Here is a 22,911-nt window from a genome sequence, read left to right as displayed (position 1 = left end):
TTTTAGAATCTGCTTTATTTTACTGATTCAATCCGTTTATGTTTCTGCTAATGTCACATGTGTCATGAACACGCAAAGACATAGTAGGAAATCTAGCCATGTTCACAGGTATACAACCAGGTATGACCTAAATGGAGCAGCACATAAATGCTTTGTCAGGGCAATCGGATTCTCCCATTCCTACACCAGGTTCTTTCCTGCGTGCATTAGCCTATTTGTCCTTGGAATACCTTTTTATCCTTTTGTAGACAAGACCAATAATTCATGAGAGAGCTGGGAATAGAAAACAGTCCTCCCTATTCCCAGCAGAGTATTTTTGCCACTAGGTTATATTGACTCCTTATACACATTAGCTGTTTCACTTGCACACTGAAACAGATCAGTATTTTTGATTGAGTTTGACATTTTGAAATTTAACTACAATAGCTTACCTTATAAACAGGAAGTGACTGTAAAACAGATGTTCTTATTTAGAGAACATGTTACCAAAAGAGCAAAACACTAAATTTGTCCTTGCTGTAATTGTGTCATTTAAACCAAGAGGAACAAGTCAGAGCCCTAAGACTGACGAAACCCTGATGGGAAAATTATGCCATCATTCAATGTTATAAGATGTCACCTGAAGAAAGAATGTGATTTAAGGTTCAACACTGTTTCCAAGTGATATGAATACCAATTTCCAAATTCTGGTATTACAATTACTGAATGAAAACTTCCAATATATATGGAAGTAAAAATGTGTGGATGACTTTTAATAAATTATGGAAAAGACTCATCCTTAAACTCTGGAAACCAATGACTAAGATTTAAAATTTTGTGAAAATTAATTCTGTGCATTCATTAATCATGAGCTTTGTCCATGAAGGTTAAGGAGATGATTTCTGTTTGTTTTAAAAAAAGGCAAATTTAGCATGGAGGCAGTCAATTCTGAAATCAAAAATGTATCAATGTGTCATGAATATATGTGTTGAATGGATTTTAAGAATTATTGAAAATTGTTTATATGGGTTTTAGAAGAAAAAAAATGAGTATTTTCAAGCATTTTATCTGGAGATAGTACTTACAACTAGCCTGTGATGCCTTCCAAGGTCATCTACACTCATCTACCACTCCTCAGAAAAGATGGGCAAGGGGATGTATTAGTGCCTAATAGATTAATTCACCTGGTCACAATTGATGGGACCATGGTGGATAAATGACCCAAGCTGGGGCAAGATATTTGGAATGAGCACATTAACAGATTTTGTCAGAGAAGCCAAATAGTGTACGTGATTTTTTTTTTTAAGGTCAGAAGTTAGGGTGCCTTTTGGAGAAGCCATAATGACACATGACTAACTGGAGCTGAGATCAGATAGCACTAATCTGTTGAGAGAGGAAATGAATCAAACACTTAAGTAGATGCTGTCATGAGAATCTCTATCGCTCTGATGGCGATAACACAGACTTTGTTCTTGCCTTTCAGGAATAAGTCCCAATGTGATATATCTGTACTTAATTTCCTGTTCCTAAATGACGTGGCATCTGCTAATTTCTTCCTTGACAAACAAAAGCAAAAAATAAAAATTTACTCCATTACTTAAGGCAACTTGACTAAGATATTATTTGTGGTGTTATGGCTATAATATTCCAAATTTTCTTGACTCAACCAAATTCAGATGTGTAATCTTAAAACTGTATTTCTAAAACTGACTTTAATTTTTACTTTGAAACTGCCTCATGGCACTGAATTTAATCTAGACATGTAGCGACTGTTGATTGAATAGTCTTCTTAAGATATATAAATTGGGGGACCTGGCTGGCTGTTGGTGGAGCATGAGACTCTGGATCTCAGAGTTGTGAGTTCGAGCCCCACACTGGGCATAGAGATTACTTTAAACAAAAGAAAAAGAAAAAAATGATATAAAAATTAATTATAGTCTAGTTCAGAAGCTTCATTTTAGGTATTCCCAGCTATTGTCATCATCCCAGAGAGAATCATGGACATACCAAGGTAGCCTCCATAAGAACCTACTTATGGAATTGGATACATGCCAGTGGTAAGCATTAGATAGACCAGAGATCCATCATATTACTGAACAAGATGGTTCTGAGCTGGCATCAGCACTGATTTTCTCATCACTTTGGAAAGAAGATGTCTCATAGTGGCCCAGACCAATGATTCATCCTAATTTGCTGGGTGCAAACTCTGATTTCCCTGGTGTATTTGGCTACATATTTTATGTACTCTGAGGTACGTAACATCATGATATATTTGTCTGATGTGCAACTCCTTGGATCATGGGATGATGAAACAGATTTCAATTATTACTAGCTTCTAAGTTCAACAGTAAACATTACACTTTTTTTTTTCAGGCACTCAAGAATCATAGGCGTCACAAGGAAAGAGATTACCAGGGGCCACCTCTCATATCTAGCTGCACCATAACCTGCTTGGTCATTCTCACTGGAAAGTGAAATGGAAGTTTTCTGATGTCGTTCCTCATTCAAAATTCTTTTGTCTTAGACAATCCCTAAAATTCAGGGATTTCATTTCATAATATTTTATTATTTACACTTAGAGTATCAGAATAGAGTCTTTGTCCCCAAAGAACTTGTTCTTCTATTATTCTTGTATTTCCTGAATTTATATCTAGAGAAAATGTCAGAAAACCATTAAGCATCAGCTAAGTAATTGAAAATATAAGTAAAAGGCATCATGAAACCAATACTGATCTGTATACAAGAGTGTAGAATGGTGACAAAACAATACATAAGTTCTGGGGCGCCTGGGTGGCACAGCGGTTAAGCGTCTGCCTTTGGCTCAGGGCATGATCCCGGCGTTATGGGATCGAGCCCCACATCAGGCTCCTCTGCTGTGAGCCTGCTTCTTCCTCTCCCACTCCCCCTGCTTGTGTTCCCTCTCTCACTGGCTGTCTCTCTCTGTCAAATAAATAAATAAAATCTTTAAAAAAAATACATAAGTTCTGACTTTCATAGAGGTGTGTATATAAACAACCCCAATGGTTAACCTTCCTATCTGTGGTAATAACTAAAGGAGGGGAGGATTTTTTTTTAACAAAAAAACATATTGAAAATAAAAGAAAGAGTAAGAATAATGAGAAAAAACTAGACATACCAGCTGTTGCCATTTATATTGAGCTAATCCTTATTAGAATAAAATGTGAACAGGCATTTCCATTATCCTTGGAACTTCTGTTTTCATAGATTTCAATAATAATCATGCCATGACCACAGTGGCTAGTGATAGCCATTTAGTGAAATAAATCAAAGCAATACATAATCATCTTACTTGGTTTTCTGCCCCTATTCTCAGCAAATAAATTGCCTGAGCATGTCATGTTATTTTTCTCTCCACCTCATTGTTCACCTCCCCACCCTCTACAGACATCCTGTGTTCCAAGATTATTAGAGGAAACTTAAGGCCAATAGTTCAAAGCAAGTAATTTTCATCTGTGAGGAAGGGGAAATGGATGAAATATAAGATGTTTGTTTTGTGCCTTTGTATTCTTTCCTCTGACTGTTTGTTGGTGATTATGTAGCTTAAGGACAGTAATGGACTCAAGGGATCATAAGATACTCTATGTCTATAATTCATCTCATTAAAAATATGTGATTTATATATTGCCTGTATTGAAAAACATTAAAGAAATTTGATGCACCTCAGCTAAAAGAAATATCAACATTAAAACAAAGTAACCTAAAATGGAAAACCAATAATTTATTGGTGTGATTATTAGTCCTTCTCACAAGTATATTTTCACATTCAAGGTTAAATAAGTTATATCTCTAAAATGCTACAAATCTATCCAATAGAGGAAGAAGGCATCCTCTGTCAAATGGTGGTGAGGAAAAATTCATCTGAACCACAAAGTAATACAAATGTGTGTTATTAATATTCTAATAATATGATAAAATATGGGATTTTAAAATATTAATTTATAGAATAATTTTAAAGAAACTTTACCCTCAGCGTCTTCTGATTAAAACTGCTTTGTTAATAACCAGAAGAATTAAATTTACCATAACATTAATTTAAATAGTCAAGAGAGTTTGTGGGCAGAGACATGGTTTGATAAACCATACATGGTCACCTTTAAAACATTTGAAAATCACGTTTTAGGAGATAACTCCCTAAGAATATAATTCAAGATTGGTCATCATTTTGGGGGTCCATTCCCTTCTTCTAAAAAAAATTATGAAAGCACTGGAATCTACTGAGAAAATTTTAGGAAGGTTTTAGTATGTAGTACCTGATTCCAACAATTTTGAACCAGTGGTGAATTTCTGTTTTTTGTAGGGGCAGAGAAAAGAAAATGAATGACTTCAGGAATTAAATAGCCTGAACCTTTTACCGTTCACATTAAATTCCTTTTAATGCATCACCCAGGGCTGATATAATTCTTCTATTATTATACACAGATTGGGAAAGAAAATGTTGCAGCCTGGAAACTAGATAAAATCCTGAATCTGATCAAGGTAAAGTGGATTTAATAAATCCCAGTCCACTTACAAGTTTCAAATCTTTACTGCATGAATTACTTCCACATCTTACCTGGCCTCCCTTTTATTTACTTTGGAAAAAGGAGTGGATAATATGCTAAACTCATTTCCAATTTCTTTCTCTGGTTTCTTTGCACTTGCTATATTCCCCAGAGGCCCCTGGGAAGGTTGCTGGCAGTCATTTACATATATCCTCTCTCTGTAGAGGCTGTTCTTGGGAAAGTGTAATTAATTGTCTTTACTTCCTTCACAGAATTTTTTTTTCAAACTCCCTTCTTTCTTCTTCCAGCTAGATCATTTTGAACTTCCCCTCTTTTTGTTCCATAAATCCTAACAAAGAGTGAGTCCCAGTAATAGTTCCACATAGTGGAAGTTGGCTCAGAATTAGAGAGATCTCTCTTGATACAGTAATGTTCATAATCCTAAATTAACTATACTTTTTTTCCCCAAAGGTGAACTAGAATTCATTGGTGACATTTATCTAGCAGACAAGAAATAGTCCAAGTTTTCTTGTAAGCTTCAGGTTAAATGTGCAGTTCAGTCAAAACACCAAAAATTTCAAAATGCATGTCAGCCCAAGACTTGTCTCTGAGGAAGCCAAGCAATGCATTAACAACCAAGGAACAACAACAACAGGATACTCCTACTTGGGAAAATTTGCTTAGATAGATAGACACATAGATGATAGATAGATAGATAGATAGATAGATAGATAGATAGATAGATAGATGATAGATAGATAGATAGATAGATAGATAGATAGATAGATAGATGATAGATGATAGATAGAGACAAAGATACAAAAATGTATGCATATAGACACTTCCCCAACCCTGTTTATGATGTCAGATGCTCCCCCACACAATGGAAGAAACTGAGGGATTCATTTTTTTTTCTTTCCATACCAGTTTTAGAGTCAATGTTATGAATAAAATCACCATCATCTACAGTGATAGCAACGTCAATGTATTTGCCATTCTACAAAGTGCTTCAGCTTCCATGTCTATATTAAAAATAACATAGTCAATAATCTTTGACAAAGCAGGGAAGGATATCCAATGGAAAAAAAAAACAGTCTCTTCAACAAATGGTGTTGGGAAAATTGGACAGCAGCACGCAAAATGAAGCTGGAACATTTTGTTACACCATACACAAAAATAGACTCAAAATGGATGAAAGACCTAAATGTGAGAGAGGAATCCATCAAAAGCCTAGAGGAGAACACAGGCAGCAACCTCTGCAACCTTGGCTGCAGCAACTTCTTGCTAGACATGTCTCCAAAGGCAAGGAAACAAAGGTAAAAATGAACTATTGGGATTTCATCGAGATAAAAAGGTTTTACACAGCAAAGGAAATAGTCAACAACAACAACAAAAAAAGACAACCAACAGAGTGGGAGAAGATATTTGCAAATGGCATATCAGATAAAGGGCTAGTATCCAAAATCTATAAAGAACATATCAAACTCAATACCCAAAGAACAAATAATCCAGTCAAGAAATGGGTAGAAGACATGAACATTCATTTCTGCAAAGAAGACATCCAAATGGCCAACAGACACATGAAAAAAATGCTCAACATCACTCGGCAAATCAAAACCACAATGAGATACCACCTGACACCAGCCAGAATGGCTAAAATTAACAAGTCAGGGAATGACAGATGTTAGCGAGTATGTGACAAAAGGGGAACCCTCTTACACTGTTGGTGGGAATACAAGCTGGGAAACTACTCTGGAAAACAGTATGGAGTTTCCTCAAAAAGTTAAAATTAGAGCTACCCTACAACCCAGCAATCACAGTACTGGGTATTTACCCCAAAGATATGAAAGTAGTGACCTGAAGGGGCACCTGCACTCCAATGTTTATGGAAGCAATGTCCACAATAGCTAAACTATGAAAAGAGCCCAGATCTCCATCAACAGATGAATGGATAAAGAAAATGTGGTGTGTGTGTGTGTGTATGTATATATGTGTATATATATATATATATATATATATATATATATATATATATAATGGAATATTACGCAGCCTTCAAAAAATGAAATCTTGCCATTTGCAACGATGTGGATAGAACTAGAGGGCATTAAGCTAAGTGAAATAAGTCAATCAGAGAAAGGCAATTATCATATGATCTCATTTATATGTGGAATTTGAGAAACAAAACAGAGGGTCATAGAGAAAGAGAGAAAAAAAATAAGAAATCAGAGAGGGTGACAAACCATAAGATATTATTAATCATAGGAAACAAACTGAGGGTTGCTGGAAGGGAAGGAGGTGGGGGATGGAGCGACTGGGTGATAGACATTAAGGAGGGTATGTGATGTAATGAGCACTGGGTGTTATATAAGACTGATGAATCACTGACCTCTACCTCAGAAACCAATAATACATTACATGTTAATTAATTCAATTTAAATTTTAAAAATGAAAAAAATAACATGGTGTAATACCTACAGGTAGTATAAATATCATATAACAATTAGAAACTCAATGACTTTCCTGGAATTCAATAGAGATGGAGAATTATTTTTTCTCACTAAATGATGACTTGGGGATTAAGATCTTTTCTAAATCAAACCAAATATCACCTCTATATTTGCATAGTCGAATTGAACTGACTTTCTAGGCTTCATGCCTATTCAGTAGAAGTATCCAGACTCCATCTTTCATTTTTACGACTAAAATCTTTACTTTCAGTAGGCTCCAAACAAGATTCTCATTTTTGTTAATAAAAAGATTATAGAATTATGGCAGCTCCAATATACCCTGACCATTGCTGTTGATCTTGAACTCCCATTCTTCTTCTATTGTTTCCATTTTCAGTCTTACAATAGACTGTGACCTAGAGTTGAGAAAATGAAAAATTGCATAAGATGTTTTAACAAAACCACCTGAGAATCAGAGTTTGCGATGTCTCAACCATTGTAATCATGCCTTGGTTCAAGGAAGGGAGGATATTTTTAATAGATTCCATAACTGTACAATAATTTTTCTAAGTAGCAAACATAAATAGCCTTCCACATCTCATCTACCCCCCAAAATGTAAGTGTTTTGATTAAAAAATAACTAATGGACATATACTAATTTTAAGAGTAGCTATAATAAGGTAATATTTAATAAATATGAAATAACATTTTCTAAGCTTGTTCCTACAATATTTTTTAGCCATACCTGAACTGTCCAAACTTCTGAGTTTAGGATTGATTATGTGTCATGGGGAAGTTGAGATCTATTCCCTTTTTACTTTCTAGAATCACAAGCTTTCTTTCCTTTATTTTTGTCCTGACATTCTAGAAAATAATGGGAGTGTCAAGAGAATTTAAGGTTTTCTGACATAGTAAAGAGATATTTTCCTCCCACAGACATACGTACACACACTTCTATCTCCCCTACATATGCACATGCACACATATACTCATACACACACACACACACACACACACACACACACACACACACACTATGGCAGTGAATCTTCTGGACTCATGGAATGACATTTTCCTTGCCACTTGAAGTTAGGTACGGCTATGAAACTTTCATTGGTCAATGAAAAGCAAGTGCATAGGAGTTCATAAGCAAAACTGATGTGGTCATGTCTAAGTAAACATATTTAATTGCTGATATTTCATATGACAAATTTCCCTTTCACCTAAAGTTCCAAATAGTACTCAGCAATACTTTAGAATAGTCTAAGAGGTTGGCGTTTAATGGATTGTAATTTTTTTTAGCAATTGAGCATTATGGTTATATTCATGCTTCATTTGTTAACTTATTCATTTATTTTAGAAACAATATTAGTTATATTTTGTGTAAGTTTCTAAAATTAAGAGGTTTAGAAATAAAATTTGCTTTTCAAGATAATATTAGCTTTAGTATTCAGCCCTATCTCATATTATCTGCATGCACCTGCTAATTTAAGAGCATTCCATGGCCAATTAAGTGAAATATCTCCAGGGTAGACAGTACATGTGGATACATCTGTGAGCCACAGAGATCAAGTCCTTCATCGCTTTGTAAGAAAAAATAATAAATATAAATAAAGAGTGAGAGAAAAGGAAAGAGAGACAGAGAGAAAACTAAGTGCTAGAGTTTTGGTTCTCGACATCAAACACACCTCAGAATCAAGAGAGCTTGTCAAAACACAGATTGGAGGATGTGGAAGACAGAATTCCACGATAGTTCCCAAGATTCCTGGCTCCAGATCCACTTTGTTGAACTTACTTAAATCAAGTGCTAATTTAGTTGGTGCTGTGAAGGGATTATTGCAGAGGTAATTGAGGTCCCACGTCAGTTGACCTTATGAGAGAATGATAATCTACATGTGCTTGACCTAATTTTAAATGTGGGTCTAGAGCTCATAGAGCGAGTGAGAAAGCAGACACACTATAAGAATATGGGGCACCGCTCAGGCTTAAAGGTGGAAAGGACCACAGGCAAGGCATCAGGGTAGCCTGTTGGAGCTGAGAGGAGACTTTGGCTGACAACCTGAAACAACATGGGACTGCATTCCTGTATCTACAATGAACAAAATTCATCCAAAAACCAAAATGAGCTTGGAAGTCGATTCTTTGCTAGAGTTTCTAGACAAAAACTCAGCTCAGCCAACACCTTGATGTTAGCTTTGATACCGTGAACAGAAAAGCCTGTCTGCCATGATGAATTGTGACCTACCGATCTGTGAGTGAATAAATGGTATTGTTCTAAATTGCTACATTTTTCGTGACTTTTTTGTTTTTGTTTTTAATATTTTATTTATTCATTTGACAGAGAGAGAAAGAAAGAGAGAGAGAGAGGAAGCATGTGCACAAACAGGGGGAGCAGCAGATGCAGAGGGAGAAGAAGACTCCCTACTGAGCAGGGAGCTGGATGTGGGGCTTGATCCCAGGACCGCGGGATCATGACCTGAGCTGAAGGCAGACGCTTTAGCGACTGAGCCGCCTAGGCACCCCCCGTTTTTGGTTATTTGTTACACAGCAAGAGAAATTGAATACACTGGGCTTTACCCCCTGAAGTTTCTCATTTAGCTGGTCTGAGGGAGGGCCTGAGAGTTTGTACTTCTAACAAATTTGCAGATGCTATTACTGCTACCCATCCACAAATTGAGAACAGCTATATGCAATAATGGCTTGGGCCATGAGTGACACAAGTAAGACAAATGAAGAAGTGATAGGTGATTGGGTTTTGCTGTGTGGGAATGCTTACTGGGTCCACTCAGTTAGCATTGTGGTCAGGTATCAATAAAATGTAAGTTAATAGTGTAAGTAAGGTTGTGTTAGGTTTTGATATTCCTGCTGAAGATACACAGTTGTTAAATCAGAAGTAAGACAATCAAGACAATTTCTTGGTTTTACTTTCATTGGCACTCTTGTTACTATCAAGAAAACCCCCAGTCTGCTATGACAGTGACATAGATGGCTTGATGGACTGACTGTTACTTCATTTGTTATATGGTGGCATCCAGGAGTGAGAGTAAGAGAAAATAAAATATTTAGACTGTTTCGAGAATTCTATCTGGACTCTGAGTGAATCTTCCTTTATTTTTTTATTATGTAAATATTAAAACTTATGCCAAAATTGAAAGAATAGCATAATGAACTCCCATACACTTATGAACCACATCAGCAAGCTTTAATAATGAAGAAGAAATGGCCAACCCATCAGTGAGTTAAGCATCTGACTCTTGGTTTCAGCTCAGGTCATGATCTCATGGTGGGATGGAGCCCCAAATTGGGCTCTGCATTCAGAGGGGAGTCTGCTTGAAAATTCTCTCCCTCTGTCCCTCCCCTGACTTACACTTTCTCTCTCTCTCTAAAATAAATAAATAAATCTAAAAAAAAAAAAAGATAAAAAAGAAAAGAAATGGCCAACCCTGTCTTATCTACGTCCCCATCCAATTTCTCACACGCCAGTGATTATTTTGAACTAATCCCATGCATATTATTTAATCAGTTAATATTTCAGGATCTATCACTAATAGGATTTTATTTTTAACATAGCTTTTAACACAGCTGTTATACTATTTTAACATCTAATGAAAATGGAAATACTCAGTGTTTTGAGATAGGCTGTTACCGATTTTCTTTAAATTCATGTCCAGATATATGGGTTGAGATTAGAGTGTCTCTTTATCTTTCCTGCCTTTCCAGGGGGAAAAAAAGTCATTTTTTAGAGACAGTTGGTTTCTAGCTTGGGGAAATCTAAAGGAATTCATTTGATCCAGGACATGTAAAATTGCTAAAACATAATTTGAACAGTACTTAACATCGTAAGGGAGATTTACCTGAAGTTAAAGCAATGGAAAAGAGGCTGTGGAGATTCTTTATAAATTACCTTTCCAGTTTTCCTGTGCCCAATTATTTTATGTGCATATGTGACAGATGAATGCTTTTGTTGATTGTAAGCAGTTACTTTTCATCACTGAGGCTTTTTCTTAACCAGAGGTTCCTGTGTTTTTTCCTGAGAATTGATAGGGCTATGTATATGAGTTTAAGAGCTAGAGCTGGAAGTATAAGTAAAACACCCCACATAATGAACAAGAACCCAAACCACAGAAGAAAACTTTTGGAGAGTTTATGACAGACAGGATGGGAAAGGAGAAGTGATTCTGCGTAAAAGAGTAGAGCAGAAGCCCATATAAATGTTTCAGTATGTCACCTTCTAGTGCTATTCAAATTTTTTTTTTTTTTTCTGGAATCACAAACAGAAAATGGTGTAATGGCATTTCTTAAAACCAGTGAAGGGCTGAATATCACATCTTTGATACTGACAGAAAAAAAAATAAAACAAGCAAGATTTGTTAAGGTAAAGATTCTGCAGACAAAAGAAATCATTGACATCTCACATTATCTTTAGTGTTATATGACTTTCTAGTCTTCCTATTAAAATGGGTTTATTTAGAAAGATAACAGTCCACTAACTTTCCTATATTTGCTATGAAATAAATAAGTGATGCTTGTGTTTTGATTTCATTTTGATGGCAGGCATTAGAGTACATATTTGAAGCTCTGAGCAATATCTCTGTCACCAAAATTTCTAAGTTTCACATTCTACTTGATGCTTTCACAAAATGATGAGCTACATGGGAAAGCACATGAATAGTTTAAGGAGGACATCATAAGATCACCAAACAAAAATTCTTTTAAATTGTGGGTAAATATCATTTTTCAAACTTATTCTTTATAATCTAAAAATTGCATTTGTTGAAAATTATGGAATACTGGCTATTAGTGGTAATGGGAGAAACTTAAGTCAGCAGGAATTGCCTAATTATTCAATGTAGAGAGAATTTACTTATAAATGACAGGAAGAACAGAAATCTCTGGAACAGTCTTGAAACTTCACAGAATCTTCTCCCACAGAATTGAGGACCTTCAGAGGCCAATATATATCTCCAACATATACCCTAGGATTTTATAAGCCTGGTTGTTCTTTGTTTTAGGGCATAACACAAATTTTACCCCAGACCACCTTTCTTTATGCATTCACATAAATACATTTACATTTATATGTATAAAGACATGTTTATTTACATTATGTGGATGCTCATCTATAAATAAATATGTATATATTTGCATATTATATTCCCTTTGCCTGAAATATTTGTCACCCAGTTCCTTTCAAGTCTCATTCAAGATTCAGCCTAAATTTACTCTATACCGTCTATCCCCATCATCCTATTACCAAATAAAAAGGTTCCCTGAGTCATAATATCAAATAGTATTTTTATAATTTATTTATCTTATGACAGATATTCTTCAGTTTGCAAATTCAAATAGTCAAATTGCAAAGAAATCATTGCCCAATTTAACATTTAACCATCATTAAATGATCAAATGGGTGAATCAGTAAATATACTAAAGCTAATAGAATTTGTTAGTAAAGTAATACCTCAGTTACTGACATAGACTGGATAGTCATTCAGAAACCCCCCCCCCTTTTTTTTTTCCTCGGCTGAACACAATCCTAGACTATATATCCTGGCTAAAAAATTGCTAAATCAGTCCATGTGATTTATTTTAATCTGGGTTGTATGAGTCACGTATAACACTTCTAGTCATGATCAACTAAATATTTCCTATGTGATCCTCTCTTCTCTTTTTCTTTATTCATCTGTTAGCTGAAATAATATTTTCTTGTTACAGCAGCTAGTGTTAATTTAATTAATAAAAAAGTCATTATCAGAAGTGGGATACTGAACTGAACTTCAAATATGTCTTACTGGTGGTCATGCAATGAGCTACAAGGATACTGACAAAAGAAATTGGAAAGAGGTATATCTCTATTACGCAGTGAGGAAACAAATGTCCAAAATGTCACCTCTGATAACTCATAAGGCAGACCACTTGTCTACTGAACCTCTCACTGTAGCAAGAAAGATTGGAAAACAGAAGTTAGTGATGCATGTTGGTGACTATTAGCTGCACTTAGCAAAGTATTAGAAGAATAAAATGGCCTCAAATTATAATTGCCTTATTTGCAAGTAGAAATGAGAGGAAATGGAGAAAGTGCAGGTATTTGAGGCCACAGCAGATGAGCTTCTAGACCCTAAACAATGAGAATAAATTTTTAAAATATTTTGAACATCAAAACCCTTTTGACTTAGTTTTGAAAATAAGATAAGACTAAGGTCATCAGCTTCAAGTTTACCTCTATTAAACTGAGCAAGAAAACCATGAGAGAAGGAAGAAGTATGAAAAATTCAAAACTATAGAAGGCACCTGGAACTGACTGAATACAAATATATTAAAAGAATATTTCATTTTTAAGGGAATTTCATTTTCAAAGAAGCTGCAATTCCAAACTAAGAAAGAAAATCTTTGACAATTATACTATTCTGGTCTTAAAATTTTGACAATAGAGGTTGGCTATAAAAGTCATAGCCTCCTAGGAAAGCATCCTCCTCAACACTTACCTTTCTGTTTCTACGAGACAGATGCATAAGTAAAATCCTTCCAGCTTTCAGAGCCACGGCAGGGGGATCAATGTTCTAAGGAGCTCCTCCCAGATAGCAGCTTTGAGGTCTAGTCAAGGCACCATCACTACCCTGAGTGGGGGGGTTGAGGGCTCCCTACCACTTGACCTGCCCCTGCTCAGCAAGATTTCACATAGGCACTGATGGTTGTGTTTCTCCCATCTGTCCCTTGTGAATTACAGCTTGCATTGTTGTTGTGTGGCACATTTTCCTTTACATATTTGTTTCTCAGGGAAGGTTTCAGATAAATCGTCTTTTTAATTTACAGATCTCTATAGCTCAAAAAACAGCATGTAGATTTGAGGCTATGGTAGCTAAATGAGATTTGGGACTATCTCCCTTGGAGAGCAGGTGAGGCTACCCGTGTGGAGGCAAAACAGCTAAACAGCTCCTTGGTGGACAGAAGGGCGGGCTGTGACAGAGAATGGCTGGATGTATACATGTCCTTATGTTTTGGACACACAATTACATCTTATTTTTTATCCTCTTTTTCATAGCACTTTATAATGACATTCTGGCCAATGGATGATGAATAGATGATATATTCCCCTTTTCATTAAAATGCCTTCTCCTACACATACACACAAAATGACATGAAAGGAAATAAAATAATAAAAAAAAGAATAAAATAAAGTAAAATAAAATAATACAAAATTGTCATGCTGTCATCTATCCATTTATTCCTGGTCAGTTGACTGGTTTAATACCCAGAGTCACCTTGGAAACTTGTGACAATGGCAGTTGCCTGTCAGGTCATGTTTCCCAGGGCCTGGGAAAAGAGATTGCCTCCTTCACATCTCCCAACAGCTTCCCCAGAGACTTCTATTATGGTAATTCCCTGAGACTTGGGGATTTATCTATTACAACTAACATCATTTTAACTAACAGAGTAACCTTCAAGTAACTCCAAATTTAATGTATAACTTTGATAGAACAACTCGATAAATATATATAATCTCCCAAATATATTTTAACAGCCTTCCAAATATTTCACTTTCATGCATTTCAGTCCTCTTTATACTTAAAATGCATATACATTTCTCAAAGTACAAAATATCACCGTCTTTCCTGCCGATCTGACCTGGGGGCCTTACTTATGCTAGCCTCTCCTGCAAGCTCCCTACATCAATGTATTTACCTGGGGGCGACTTTCCTATAACTGCTTTTTAGATCCAAAAGAAGAATTTCTGTGTTTCCTGCTTTGAAAATGATAACCCTGATTAACCGCTCTCAGTTTCTCATATTGCCTAGGAATCCAACAAGGAGGTGGCAACCCACTCCATACATCTAAATAAACTACATTAACATTTTAAAAATGTTTTCTTATAAGATATGTATATATTTTGATATGCACCTAAAAATCTGTGTCACAGGAGAGGCGTGGCCATTAGTTCCATTTTACTAACAAGTGAAAGCCTGGGGTTAGTTGACTTGCTGATCATGGGGCTGGTGTGTGGCTGACCCCGCCCATCTTCAGATTCCCGCTTGGGAGGCTTTCAAACTCAGCAAAACGCTATTGGTTTTTCACCTAGGACAACAGATCACTATTGCGTTCTTTTTTAAAACTTTATTCCTGTCAAAACAAAACAAAACAAAACGTTATTCTTGAGGTCTGAGAGAGCATAATATACTCTGCTTACTCTCCAGTATCTATCATAGTTTCTCAAACATCACGGGCCCCAGTTTAAAAAAAAAAGCTGATTGGTTAGTTGTTTCCAAGCTTCTTGTCAGTTACTCATTCATTCGCTTGTTCGTTTTTTCTGAGAGGAGTTACTTTTGACCTTCCCGGGCGTTCATAGCTCTCTCCTCTCTTGGGAGTTCATTTAAGGCCACATGCAGCGCTTACTAGACGAAATTTCCTGTCTGTTTCCTGTCTGTATTACAGATACGAGGAAACAGTGTTAGGGAAGGGTTTGCACTTCAATGCGGTTTGTGCAACTGTGTATCTGTAACCTTTGAAGAAAACTGGGAAGAAAAATGTGGAAAATGTTCCTTTACCTGCTGACTTCATGCAAGTATCTATAAAAGTAGGCAAGCTAGCATCGGCCTTTAGCAGGAGTAGGAAGAGACATGCACATTCTCATTAGTGGCTTGTTATTTCTTCTGGCCCCTTTCCTCGCTGATTATTTGTCATTGATCCTATCTTGTAAATACTTAAATATGTTTTGTCTGTACATCACATGTCTGGGTTTATGTGTTTAGTGGGAAAGGACATAATACCGCCAACCCCCGCAGGACTGATTGAAGGATTAAATGAAAAACACATGGGGGAAGGATATTGTAAAGATTACAATAATCCAATTGTTGAATAGTTTCCAGATACACAAAGAAAAGTGTTTAGCTAATTTTTCAGAACCATTAAAAGGGAAAAGAGAGAAGAAAAAAATAACAGTATCATAATTAGATTAGATTAGAGAAATCACCTGGGATGAGAGTGGGTTAGTGGGAGAATCCTCTGCTCAAGGCCACCCAGGCTTCATGAGAACAACCTGGTACCACGAATGCTTGTGTTCATAGGTCGTGCTCACGCTCTGGGGCAAACGACGTATGAGCTGCTTTTTAAAATTGGATGTTAGGACTCGTGAGGCTCTCAAGAAAGTTGGGCTACTCTGAATTCTCCAGGCAAGACAGAACTGGTAAGCTTTTAGCCCATCTGAAATAAGTGGTTCTAGAGAAACCTTGAAGCTGGGGATACATCTCTATGCCAGGGGAAGTCATTTAGAAGGACTTTCTCCCCAGAATCAGACAAACTATCCTGGGGCAGAGTAAGTACCTTCGGCTTCAGGTAGTTGGCCTACTCCCTTCTCTGCAGTAATTCCTAATCCAGGGGTGTGAGAGGAAACGGCTGTCGCAGACCCCTCGTCCACTTCTTCCGTTGTCTGGAATTCTCATTTACTTGGCACCACAACCCCGTGGTTCGTGTATTGGTAGCCTCTTTTTCCAGATGGCAGAACTGAGTTTCAAGCTTTGGCCGCTTTATTTTTTCAATAAAAAAAGGCAAAGCTAGTAATGGGAGGAGGTGAGTTTGAATAAAGTTCTGTGTGACCTCCAAATTCCCCTTTATTCTTCTTTGCATGCTTGCTCCCAAAATATCACATATAAACGTTTTCCAGGGAAGGAAACTGAAACTAATACAATATTTATGTCAATTATATCTCAATAAAATTGGAAAAATGTTTAAAGTTTTTAAAAATAATAATTGTTGTTTTGCCTTAGAGTAACATGAGAATTGGTAATGTCCACGGTAATATTTGGCTTCTTATTTATTATTGAAAAGAATGGCAAGACTGTATCTAAGCCATAGTTATAAGCCTTTGAAAATATCCCAACTAACCTCAATGGATGAGAGTTTGGGTTTGAAGCTTAAAAAATATGAGGTAATATCCATATAATTTTGTATCTCAAACAGGAAATCTCATAAATTGGATCATTTTAAATTTGTTTTATAAGTGAAAGAGCTAGTTAGTGGAGATGCATAGAAAAGAATACTCCTGTCATGTTTTTCTAGTTGTTTTTCATGTCAATAAACCATGTATTCATTCTTTGTGCTGTTTAAAATAGTAGCATTAAAGTATTTCCAGCTTTATTTTATGGCAAAGGGCCACGACATGGGCCCATTCCTGAGTAGCCATATGGCAATGGTGCTGCCATCTGCTTATCCTGATGCTCCTTTTCTGGCAAAACCTGGACCCATATGGGTTCTTTGTGTCTCATCTGTGTGCATCACGAGGAGAGGCAAAAGCTACGNACGAGGAGAGGCAAAAGCAGGCTCTACTCTTTTCCCTGGAAACAACTTTTCATAATTACTCTGAACATGAAGATCATCTCTTTTCTATTTACCTTCTTCTTCTAGTTTGTACACACCTGCCTTCTTCTAATAGAAGCGGGAACAATTTGATTTCGGGAATATGTGAAAGCTGTCAGGGCAAGCTGTCAGGTTGGAGGCATCAAAATCACCTCAAAGGACTGACGGCCCATGCTTTTGTGGATTTGAAACTTCATCACTCAGGAGATAAAATGATCCATCCTTTTACATGTTGACAGGGCAGCAATTTGGTGTCAATGTGGAGAGTCACATATTCAGACAATAAGGCAACAAAGAATCTATGAACAGGCCACTTATATCTCCAGTGACAACTATTTTCAATAATGTCTAAAATATTTGATATGGGCTGTTTAGAATAATTTTAAGCAAATATGTCAATTTCTTATGTGACACATTCTTAGGCTTTAGTAAAAATATGGTAATAACCCATTTGCCAATCTGCTCTTTAATGTTTGCCTTCAAACTAAATACCTATATTTATGTTATTGAAATATTTAAAAGCATGTATGCATGCTTCTCTTTTTTTAGTATATTTTAATTTGGTTTGAAATCTGTTTTGTGTGTGGGTACTTTTTTTAACTTAAAGATACCTCTCTTAGAGGAAACAATATATATGAAAACAATCATTACCATGTTGAGAATCATTAAGTGAATGGATACGACTCGTGCAGGAAACTCAATGTTCACAAAAAAGAAATAGTTGACCTACAATCTTGCTCTGTGCAGATCTACATTGGCAAGAATTAACATTGCAGCAAGCATGACTGTGAGTGAGACATTATTCACAAAGGGAATTTTTCCAGAGTGCAAAGCCCATCTTTTTGGTCTCTGCTTCTGTCCCCAAGCCCTGATGTAAGTAGTCATTGTACTTGAGTAATTAGCCCATATTCCTTGGCAAGACCCTCATGCTTCTGCCTATGTCTTACTGCCATCTCTGCTAGACGAGTTTCGTGAAACTGAACAACTGTAAAATGGGTAACTTATAAAAAAGACAGGGGTGCCTGGGTGGCTCAGTCAGTTGAGTGTCCAACTCTTCGTTTCTGCTCCGGTCAAGTTCTGAGGGTCATGAGATCAAGCCCCGCATTGGGCTCCACGCTAAGCATGGAGTCTGCTTGAGATTCTCTCTCCTCTCCCCCCGCCCCTCCCCACACTCTTTCTCTCTCTCAACTAACTAACTCACTAACTAAATAAATACATGAATATAAAATCATAAAAAAAAGATTTTAAATTTGAGAGAACAATAATTTGAAGCTTCTGGAATTAGGAAGACTTACATAATTACATATTTTAAAGTTTTAGTATGGCTAATTGGAAAGATGACCATTTAGATGATGTCTTTTGAGAAGATCTATTTGATGGTATACTACATTATTCAGACCAAGATGATTAATTAAGGGGTGGGGTTCAAGTCAGGCCAATCAAAGCCATTATACATCTTTGGCTCTACTGGCAAAGAATTTTATTTCCCCATTATGCTTGTAAAGCTAATAGAGTTGCTGGCAGTCTTCTTTGCCGTTGACTGTGGAGAGTCTGAAATACAGAGAAAGCATAAGAGAGAGAGATTACTCGAGCACTTGAATCTGGCCGTGCCTTAAGTCAGCTCTACATACGGGTTTCTATTATTTATTCCGATATATTCTCTTTTTAAGTCAGCTGAGTTTAATGTTTAGTTAACACCAATTTTGCTATCAGCAACTGAATATCAGTACAATTCACATGCCCAAATATCACTACAAATTTATGCAATTTCACGCTCTGGGGCAAACGTGTTAGGTTTAAATGTGCCTGTTAGGTTTAAATGACCCTAATTGTTTATGTGCCTTTTGATGTACTGTCTTCAGTATGAAGTGGAAATTTTTAAATGGATATTTTTCAGAAATTTCAAAAAGATGACCTAAATGACACTGCCTACCCACTACATCTCCTACTGGAGAATAATGAAACGAACAATTATTTTGTTTGTTTTCCATTCACCTGTTGAGGGAACTTTGAAATATTTCCAGCTTTCAACTGTTATAAATTAAACTGATATATACAGTTTTATATAAGATTTTGTGTGGGCATATACTTTCTTTTCTTCTGAGTAAATGTCAATGGATTGAAATAGCAAGATTATATGGGAGATAAATGTTTAACTTTTTAAAATTGTTGCAAAATTGTTTTTCAAAATGGTAATATGATTTTATACTCTCAGTAGGAGAATATAGTTTCAGCTTTTCCACATCTTTGCCAACATGTGGTGTGTTCAGCATTTTGAATCTTAGCCATTCTAATAAATGTGCAATGATCTATGGTTCGGGTGTTAATTTGTGTTTCCCTAGTGATTCATGATGTTGAATGTCCATCCATGGCTGTGTTATTTTTTCTTATTGAATTTTCTGCTCAAACATTTTGCCCACTTTTAAATTGGGTTGATTGTTTCTGTACTATTGAATTTGGGGAGTTCTTTATATATTCTGGATGCAAGTTTTTACTTAAGATATATGATTTATCAGTGCTTTCACCCAGACTGACTTGTCTTTTCTTTCTCTTAATGACATCTTTTGGAGAGCAGAAATTTTTTATTTTGATGAAATCCAACTTATCAATTTGTTCTTGGATGGATTGCACTTTGGTGACATCTATCAAAATAATTATGCTAATTGAGAAGAGTCAAACAAAAAAGAATATATGCTATATAAGTCCATATATATGCATTACTCTAGAACAGTACAAATTTCCTATAGTGGTGGGACATGAGTGAGTGTTGGCCTGGGGATAGAATTATAAAAACGATACAAGGAGACTTTGAGAGCAATGAGTATGTTTACTGTCTTGATTGTGGTTGTGACTATTTCTGTATATGTATGACAAAACTTACCAAATTGTAAGTTTAAATAGGTGTAGTGTATTATTTGTCAATTATAACTTCTTGAAGCTGGTAATTACACATGACATGGCAAAATATATATTCATCTGTGAGGAGCACAAATCAAATAAAATAAAGCATGATATATTTTTATTGTTATCATTGTTGCTTGAATAATTCTTGAATGGTACTGTGAACTCCTAAGTCTTAAATTAGGCCAAAATCTGGCATTCAGTGATTATCACAGAAGGATTCAAAGGGTAATGAGACATATAGATATGTAAGTTTGTAGTTTCCAGTGACATGAACAAGTCCAGCTTTTTTTCTTTCTTCTTTTTTTTTCCTTTTTAACTACAGAGACAGACCTGCTGGTAATGATCACAGTTGCAATATTCTATTACTGAAACCCCTAATTTTCCCCAGGTGACTTATTATTACCCTGAATTACTGTTACATTCTGTTTCTGCAGCTTACATTCCGGCTAGAATGCAGCTTGTTTATCTTCCACAAGACTAGCCTTGGAATAACTCCCGGTCATAATGTTCTGACAGTCTATTTAAAGAGAGAAAGAAGATAGAGAAAGAAATCAGAAAGTGAAGGCCAGAATGTATGGCAATGAAAACAATAATTAATTTTCCTTTACTTAGAAAAGGAAATAGTGACAACACAATCAAAATGTGTTTAGTTCCAGGATAATTTGCTTAAAAAAGATTACCACTTCTTTAACAGCTAAGGTGGTTGCCTTGAGCATATAAATGGGAAAACCATGGGCAGTAATGGCATATAAATCGCAGCACTATGGTTTACTCGTTAAGGGGCTATAAGCAAGGCATTTAATCTCGAGTATCAGATTCCTACCTTTATCCATTTATTTAAAAAACAGAGAAAAATGTTGGTTTATCTTTTCTTCTATCACGCTTAAAAATATCAATTGTTTACCCACTAGGAAATGAAATTTAAAAAAATTATAAGCCCTCTGAAGCATACTACCTAAAAGTAAAAGCATACTATTTAGGGATAGGGCAAGGTATTCGTTAAAGACTTGAAATAAAATTTATAGCAGTGATGAAGACACCTACTCAACTGAAAATTAGTAGGTATTATAAAAAGACTCCTCCAGGTTTTACTACAATGAGCACCAATTCTATCCTCCATAATAAAGCAAGGTTCACATATGTATTGCTTGTTCTGCAGATTTTTCTGTGCTCTTTTACCCAGTATACTCTCTTCCGACACTAATACATCTATGCCGGTCAGATGACCTCTTAAAGTCTTACTATGCCATTCAGGTTTCACATTCAAGTACTACCCTATTCTTGCCTGAAACTACTCACCAAGAAATCAGCTTTTCTTACAGCTGATTTCTACTTCCTGTTAAGTGCATTAAATATCAAGTGCATTAAAGATAAATTCATACATATACAATCCCTCCATGCAAGTGTATTGCTTTTTATTTGTAGTAAAAAATAGAACATAAAGTTTACCATCTTAAGCATTTTTAGTTGTACAGCTCAGTAGTGTTATGTACATTTGCATTGTTGCACAATAGAGCTAAACTTTTTTTTTTTTTGCAATATTGAAACTCTGTATCCATTAAACAACAACTTCCTATTTTCTTCTTCCCCAAGCTCCTGGCAACTGCCATTCTGCTTTCAATTTCTATGAGTCTTAGATCTCTCGAATGAGTCAATCATATATATTGACTTCTTATGACTAGCATGTTTCATTTAACATAATGTCCATAAGGTTCATCCATGTTGTAGCAAATGACAGCATTTCCATCTTTTCTGAGGCTGAACAACTTTTCATTGTACGTACATACCACATTTTCTTGTATCCATTTCGTCTGTCTATAGATAGTTATGTTGCTCTTGGCTATTGTGAATAATGCTTCAATGAACATGAGCTTGCAGTATTTCTTCAAGGTCCTGCTTTAAATTCTTTTGGATATAGATCCAAAAATGGGGTAAAAATAGAATAACTCTTTTTTAATTTTGGGGGGAGCCACCATACTGTTTTCCTCAGCAACTTCACCATTTGACATTCTGACCAACAGTGCACAAGGTTTACAGTTTCTCTACAACCTCACCAATACTTGTCATTTTCTGTTTGTTTTATTTTGTTTTGTTCTTTAATAGTGGTCATTCTAATTAGTATGAGGTGACATTGGTTTTGATTTGTATTTTTTCTAATGATTAGTGATGCTGAGTTTCATTTAAAATGCTTGTAAACCATTTGTATATCTTTTTTGGGGAAATGTCTATTCAAGTTCTTCGTCCATTTAAAAATTTGGTCATTTATTTTGTCGAATTGTGTAAGTACTTTATATATTTTTGATATTAATTCCCTATCAGATATATGATTTGCAAGTGTCTTCTCCCATTATGTAGACTACCTTTTCACTCTGATGATTGTTTCTTTGGATACACAAAAGTTTTTGAGGTTTTTTTTTTTTTTTTTTTGTAGTTCTATTTGTATATTTTTGCTTTTATTGCCTGAGCTTTTGGTATCATATCCAAGAAATCGTTATCAAATTGAAAGTCATGCAGCTTTTTCCCTATGCTTTTTTTCTAGGAGTTTTATAGATATAGGTCTTAATGTTTAGGTCTTTAATCCATTTGAGTTAATTTTTTATATGGTGTAAGGTAAGGATCCAACTTGTCCCTTTCAAGGTGGTTACATAGCTTTTCCAACATCACTTATTAAAGAGAATGTCTTTTTCTGATTGTGTGGTCCTGATACCCATATGAAAGATCATTTG

The sequence above is a fragment of the Ailuropoda melanoleuca genome, chromosome 18 (genome assembly GCF_002007445.2).
Source record: "Ailuropoda melanoleuca isolate Jingjing chromosome 18, ASM200744v2, whole genome shotgun sequence".
NCBI classification, from domain to species: Eukaryota; Metazoa; Chordata; class Mammalia; order Carnivora; family Ursidae; genus Ailuropoda; species Ailuropoda melanoleuca.
Note: the sequence above shows the minus strand (reverse complement) of the source record.